At 40.7% G+C, this 7,940-nt stretch overlaps 1 pseudogene; it reads left to right on the top strand.

Annotated features, from left to right (window-relative positions):
* The first annotated feature begins 369 nt into the window (after positions 1-369).
* Positions 370-952, top strand: LOC101561065 (annotated as a pseudogene).
* Positions 953-7,940: the final 6,988 nt, after the last annotated feature.

Raw genomic sequence — 7,940 nt, 5'->3', positions numbered from 1 at the left:
GATGGGGAGGTGGGGAGGGGAAGGGAGGGGAAGGGAGGGGAGGACAGGGGATTGGAGGGGAGGGGAGGGGAGGGGAGGGGAGAAAACTGAAGAGAAGAAAGTATATTTTCCTGCTGAAAACATAAATTTGAAACATATTTTCACTATCATTCAATTACATTTAAACCTTTTCGAAGGGCACGGTGGCTCAGGACTGTAATCCCAACACCCAAGAGGCTGAGGCAGGAGGATCATTCAAGGCCAACGTGGACTACACAGCGATTTTAAAGGCAGCCCCAAAAGATGATTGCACCCTGGCAAGTGGAGCAAAGGCTGCAGTAAACCTCGTGTGGTGGAGGGAAAACACAGGAGGTGCGTCTGAAGCTCAAGATGGAAAACCATAAATCAGATGATACTATCAAGGAAAACATAACTGATATTTAACCAGAAAAAATAACCAACTTCCAGAAACAGACAGGAATGTACTTGAACATGGTTCAGTATATATTGAACGTAATGTTGCTTTCTCTGGTCTAAGCAGTCTATTTGGGTGCACCTTGCCTGTGACACAGGCTCGCATAGCTGCTAGCTTTCCAATGGCAGTGAACCCGTTTTTGTCAGCAAATGCCTCTTACTCAAGTTTTATAAGTTTACCTCTGAGTGCAGGTGATTTGAATTGTGAAACTTGTCCCATGACACGGGCTGGACTGATTGGTTTAGCTTTTGGTGGGCTACGCCCTGCTTTCTCGGCTATATCCATACATGGTGCCCTAGCAGCAAGGTATCAATCAGCCCTGCTTGCAGAGAAAAGAAACATCTTAACATGCTGGATTAGAATACCCAAGCCTGTCTTTAGAAGGCTGTTATTTTCCCTTTTACTTTGGACTGTGTTTGCAGCGTACCTTGGATGTAGACTATATAAATTACTTATGAAGGCTTTCAGTTACCCAAACTGGGCCTAGAAATTCACTGATTTTTAACCAAGTATGTATGTAAAAACAAAACTGTGAAAATAAAAATAAATGAATAAATAAGAGCAGCCTCCACTGTATAGGATAGAGCCTCACAAATTTTTTTTCAATATCTTTTTACTTTTTTTTCAATATCTTTTTAAAATTGCTATTTTCATGAGTTTTCGAATGTCACAACAGGGAATCTTATCTTTTTGTTATCAAATCCTTACTTATCTCCACTTGGCTTAGAGACATAACCCGCACAATTCCATTTCTTCTATAAGATCATCAACTTCATTCATGAGGACAGAGCCCCCATGAAGGGGCCAACCAAGCAAGGAAAAGCTGTGCCTTCTAATACCGTTGCCTTGGTGATCAGTTCCAACCTAGGGATTTTGGAAGGACACAAACATTCAAATCATAGCAACTAACAAGTTCCACAGTCTCTGCTACGATAGCGAATCTATTTCTTTTTCTACTTCTATCTGTGCTCACTCTATAGCATAGTTTGAAAGTATAGTATCATGTGAATACAATTTAGAATTCTTACATATTCATGGTGAGTAGAGCCTTTTCTTCTTATAGAATAGCTTGTGTGTATTAGTCATCTTTTGCTAAGTCAGGCTATGACAATCCCACAACAGCATGAATCATGCACTGGCTCTCACACCGCCCTCTTAGAAGTGTTGTGTGTTTCACATTACACTAGCCAAGTCACTTGACCACACCTACCTCCAAAATCTCTGTGGTTTACACAAACAGGGTTAGTTTCTTATTTATGTTATACTGTGTCCTTCATGGGTCATTTGTGGCGCTACCCATTTTTCATTCTATTCTCATTACTAAAAATTGTAGGCATGTTATGGTTTAGATCTAAAATGCCCCCCAAGTCTCACGGGTTTGGAAGGCAATAGGATTATGGGGGCTTAGAGCTCACTTGCTTGCTCTAAGGGGGTGGGGCTTGGTTAGAAGAAGCCAGTCACCATGGGTGTGACTTGGAAATATAAGTCTCCCTTCCCTGTCCTTCCCGAGCTCTTTCCGCTTTCTGGATGCATGACATGAGTGGTTTTCCTCTGCCCGGGCCCTTCTACCAGGCCATTCTTTCCTGGAGCCAGCTGGCCAGCTACAGACTGACTTCTACAAATTGTGAGCCAAAATGAACCGCTCCTCTTTAAAGTTGTGGGTGTTGGGTATTTTGTCTCAGCAAGGAAAAGTAACTAAGACAAAGCTAAAGAAGTAAGTTGTTTCAGCTGATAGTCTCTTTTGGCAGAGTGAAAAAGCAATGGTTCCTAAAGCTCTGGCTGGAGTGTGCATGTACCATTCATGTCGCAGAATAGCAGCCGTGGGCTGTGAAGTCATCTCCCACAGGACGGCCCCCTCAATATTGAGGATAATATAATTTGCCACAATATTTCTAGCAATGCCTTTCCTAGTTATCCAATATCAGTGTAGCTAATCCAGCAGAGAACATTTTTTATTATTCTTTTACTTCAAATTTTCTTTGTGTTTAAACAGTGTATAGCTTGATTTAAAAAAAAATCTTAGCCAGGAATGGTGGCACACACCTATAATCCCAGCATGCGGAAGGCCAAGGCAGAAGGATTGCCATGAGTTGCAGGCCAGATTAGGCTACATAAGTGAGTTCAAGGCCAGCTTGTACTACATGGGGAGACCCTAACTCAAAAACAAAAACAAAACAGACAAAAACAAAAAAAATTGGGCCAGGGAGATAGCTCAGAGGCATAAGTACCTGCCTGGCCAGTGCAAGGTCCTGATTTCAATCGCTGTACCAAAAACCAAACAATAATAAATAAACAATACATACCATAACCACAGAACTCTGGAAGGTTATGGTAGGACTGCAAGTTTGAGCCCAGCCTGAGCAACTTAGCAATACCTTGTCTCAAAATAAAAATAAGACAGCTGGTGGGGCTGGGGAGATAGTTCAGTAGAATAAGCACTTGCCTGGGAAGCACAAGGGTATGAGTTCAATCCCTGGTTCCGGGGGGGAAAAAAAAAAAAAGATAGCTGGGGATACAGCTCAGTGTGAAGACCCTAGATTCAATCCTCAACAATAGAAAAAAAAAATCTGGTATTGCAAACTTTCTTTGAATTAGAAGGTTCAGGGTTTTTAAAATGTGTATTTATTGTGATTATGATTACTGATACACTTGAGTTTATTTTCCACTTTTCTGTCATTACTATATATCCTTCTCTTCTGCCTTTTCTTTTCAAAAGCTTGTACAATTTTTCTTCTTCTTCTTGTTTGGCCTAGAATTCTATTTTTCAATGGTAACTCTTAAAATTTTAGCCCTCACATTTAATTAAAAGTCTAAACTTTTATGGACAACAGAAGGATCTTGGATTGTCCAAATGTTGACAACTTCAATTCTTTGCCTCTCCCTTTTATTGTAAACCTTCATAGCTCCCTCCTACTATAACTCTGCACTCAGCTATGTGATTTTCTCTTTTCAATGAGATGTAAGAAGAGCCAAAAACTGTGCTTCTGTGTTTGTTTATTTCCTTTTGCCTGCCAGTAAGGAGTTAGCCAGGGAACCCCGCTGGTGACTAAGTGACCCATGGAGCATTCAAGACACCTAGAAAAGTCTGTCCTAGATCAGCTGACTCTGGACATACAAGCAAGCGTGGCTAAGCGCAGGAGAGCTTCTAACCTATTCCCAACAGACTTCAGATGTGAAAGCAACAAACAAATGCAATTGTCTGTCTTTGTGGTTTTATGGTTATTTGCTTTGCAGTAGATTACAGACACTTTTTATAATGCTTTAACATTAGTAGTCCTTTTATACTTTATCCTGCTGTTCCATTATTTTGGTTTTCCTTGTTTTTATCCTGCAAATGATAAACTAGTGTCTTTTTTTTTTTGCTTTTGATATTTGTTTATATTTATTTATATTTGCCATATTTTTTGGACAATCTTATTTTTCCTCAGAACTTCCTCTTGGGATAATTTTATTTTTTACTGAAATATATCTCCTTCTTCTTTTTCTGTGTTCTTCTGGAACTTATAAACTCAAGTAATTCTCCTGCCTCAATTCCCAAATAGCTGGGATTACTGACATGTGAAGCCATATCCAGTTTCTGAAATATATCTTCTAGAAAATCATTCAGTTAAATTCTTTTGGGAATAATTCTTTGTTTTTGTTGATCTGAAAAATACTGTTTTCATTCATGAAAGATTTTTTTTTTTTTTTTTTTCAGAACCGGGGATTGAACTCAGGCCCTGCACTTATTCTACTGAGCCATCTCCCTGGCTAAAAGGTTATTTTCTTTTCTTTTCCATAATTTTATTGAGAAACAAATAGCAATGAGACAGTTTCAAATCAAATTGGTAGGACAGTTTCAATAATTAACACACTGCATACATTCTTCCTAGTGGTTAATTGCTGTACAAGATGTGGACTTGATATCCTATTTACAAACACCATTAGAACAAATCCTTCTATTCATTAAGAGAATGTAACTATATATCTATCCTAACCACTTTGAATACACAGATACAAAATGAATATTCACCTGTATCCCCTTTTTTTGTTAAGTTCCATCACTTAAATATTATAGGTGTGTAAACTCAGCAAAATATTCTAAAAGAGTCCAGTAGTCCATAATAGTATTGGGTCTTCTGCTTGACTGGCAATTTCAGAAATTGTTGACCTGAGTCCCCTACAGCTCAACATAACACCATGGCTTTACTTCTTATACTTCGTTAAAAGGTTATTTTCTAAGTACATAATTCTATATAGATTTTTCTCTCATCATATGGGTGCTATTTTGTCAAGTTATTGTTATTACCAGTGCTCCTATTATTGCTGTTCAAAGTCACATTAGTATCATAGCCGCTCCATCATAATCTGATTTTCCCCTCCACCTCTTGTTCTCTAGTGTTCTTTTTCCTTATTCTTCTTAGGCGGTATTGTGCATGCTGAGGGGTTTTAATCTTCCATCAGTTCTGGGAAATTCTCAGCCATCATTATTTGACAATTGCCATGTTCACATTCACTTTCCTGTCTCCTACTGTGACAGATAAACAAATGATGGGCCATCCTCTTTTTCTGTTTTTTCTCTAGGATGCCTTTTTTCCCCTTTACATCTATCTCCTAGATCACTAATCTCTCTTTGACTATACCTTATTTAGTTTAACCTTTCCAATGAATTATACACTTGAATTATTTAAACTATTACAGTAAACATGTCTATAACTCTTATGTGGTTCCTATTCATATTTGCCCGTTAAGTTTTGAGAGTATCTTGATCTTTACTTGTAATTTTAGGGCTTTCAAATATGCTTTTTCATGTTCTGATTCTAAAATATCTGACATCCAATATAATTTTGGATTTGCATGTGCTGATTGTCTTTCTTGCTCATTTCCTCAGGGGTTTTGTGGCTTCTGATTGTGAGTACTTATTCATTTGGAATGTAACTGTGAGAATTCTTTGAGACTTGAGTTGATAATGAGCTCTTCCAGAGAGGCTTAGTGTTTGTTTTGGCCAAGTACCATCATCACTACCTAGTGAGGTTCATTTTAAACTAAGATGTTGTTCATGAGGTTTTGAACCATGCAAATTTATGGCCACGGAAAAGCCAAACCATGACCATAAATCTTCTGGAACAACATTTCGCCACCTCCACTTAGAGTCAAAGTAAAGAGAGACGACTTTGCTTGCTGCCCATCTCTGCATGACAGATTTTTTTGCCCAAGTTTATCCTTCACCGAGGGTATATTCCTACTTAGGTTCTAACCAGATGTTGCAACTTGACTCTTATTCTGCCTAAACCCAGGTAAATGCCCCAGTAACTGGTAGCAACATCAGTGTCTATCTATCTTCAGAGATTTCCAAAATATTTGAGTTACGGGACATGTATCAACCAATCAGAACAGGAGCAGACAGTACCTATGTATAACTTCTGACATTTACTCTGCTAACTTCCTAGGTTAGTGTTACTGCATTTTTTTCTCTCTTCAGATGATTTTCTTGACTCTCTTGAGAGCTTGTCTCCTAACAACCTTTGTTTAAAAAATATTTGACGGGGGCCAGGGAGATGGCTTAGTAGAATAAGCGCTTGCCTGGCAAGCACAAGGGCCTGAGTTCAATCCCAAGTTCTGCTAAAAAAATTATTTGACACCATCTCATAGTGATGATCCTGTCTCAGTCTCCCCAGCAGTGGAATTGCAGGCATGCACCACCACTCCTGATTTCAGGCCAGCAGGGCACACTAGGGTTCTGGGGCTGGTACTGCATGTGGTACCAGAGGATCAAACTCAGGTCCTTGCATGTGCCAGGCAGGCACTTAGGCCACTGAGCTATCTCCCCAGCTCCTCCTAGCAATCTTTTATATTTTGCTGCTGTAATATTTGGAGACACAGTCCACAACATTAATAGAAATAAGTCTAAGTAAGACATTTATTTGGCTCATGAGAAGCATCTAAGTAGTCCAAACTGGAAATAATACTTAATACCATAAACCCTAGTCTCAATCTTTTTGCTTTACCAGCATTACTATTTGCATATCACTTCATACGTGCTAGTGGCTACACTTGCAAAATTCAGGTCTGCTTAGAGACAAGAAGAAACTGGGGCTGGTGAGATGGCTCAGTGGTCTAAAGCACCTACTTAGAACAAGCTTAGCAAAGTACAGGGACCGCGGTTCAATCCCCCAGCCCCACATGCCAGCCAGCCCTGCCCTCTGGTGGGCTGAGCTGGCCGCGCACACACACACACACACACACACACACATAAATAAATAAAATTAAAAAAAAAAAAGAAGAAACTTAAAGTGCCAAAGTACTTAAAGAGCAGTCAACTAGAAATCTAGCCTACTAGACAGTGTAAAAAATACTTTTCCACAGTATCCACTCAGTGACTTCTATTTAATACAGTACTAGCAAGAAGTTGGTCACATGACCATGCCTAGTCCAATTATTAATGAAAACGAGATTACCAAAATGATGTGGGTCGGTTATAGTGCTCTACTGCAGCCAAAGCAAAGATCTACTTCCCAGGAGATCCACTTCCCCTATTACCTGAACAGAATGAAGGTTTTGTTTTGCTGTGTGCGTGTGTGTGTGTGTGTGTATGTGTGTGTGTGTGTGTCTGTCTGTCTGTCTGTCTTAGGAAACTCCACATGGAAGGGGAATTACTACATATCCTACCCATGGTAATTGTTGGGTAAAAAGGGGGACTGGAGCACAGATTCTTGACTCAAAATCTTTTTTGACAAGCGGTTCTGCATCACCATTTCTAAGCTTCAGTATTTCATTTCTTTGGTTTTGTTTCCCGGAATGTGTCTATCGAGTTCTCTCAGAAAGTTCAGCTTCCTCTCTGAACACGTCTGGGTTCTAGATAGAGGCCAAGAAGAAGGAGGGGGATGCCAGCTGGGAACCTGAGCACTCTGAACTGAAACTGAAACAGGCAAAATCGAACGGGTGCATCTGACCCAACAAGGGGCACCCGCTCTAAATCCAGAAGTCATTTTAGCCAAATCCCAGTAACTGCCTGGGAGCGAAGCTGCACAGAGGGGCTTAAACAGGTCCAGAGGTTTGAGGCAAGCTAAGGGGCGTTGTTGAGGTGGCAGGACTGAAGGCGAGAGGCAGAGTGGTCTTGAACCACTACTTTGCGCCTCGGTATCCGGTACAATGACAACCATGTAACTGGCATTGATCTTTCCACTGAACATCCACTACTTGCCAGCTGCGGGCTGGGCACTGTGGAGGCGTCAAGGATTTTGAATATTATCCTCTAGATAAGCTGATATATGTCAAAATTTTAAAAAGGTCCGGAACGTTTTAGTGTCTCTTCAACTTCCATGAATATACTCAGCCACTAAACGTGACCTACCTGCCGGGGACAACTCTGTCTAAGCGCCAGACACCTGGACGCGCCGCCCTCGAGGCTCCACCCACTCGGGATGCGCATGCGCACACCGCTGTCTCGCGACGCACCCCCGGAAGCGCCGGTGGTTGGGGGGGCGGGACCGCGAAGCGTTTCCGG

This window comes from Octodon degus, unplaced genomic scaffold (genome assembly GCF_000260255.1).
Source record: "Octodon degus isolate 3935 unplaced genomic scaffold, OctDeg1.0 scaffold00138, whole genome shotgun sequence".
In the NCBI taxonomy this organism is placed as follows: Eukaryota; Metazoa; Chordata; class Mammalia; order Rodentia; family Octodontidae; genus Octodon; species Octodon degus.
The sequence above is the reverse complement of the archived record's forward strand: the minus strand, read 5'-3'. Positions and strand labels throughout refer to the sequence as shown.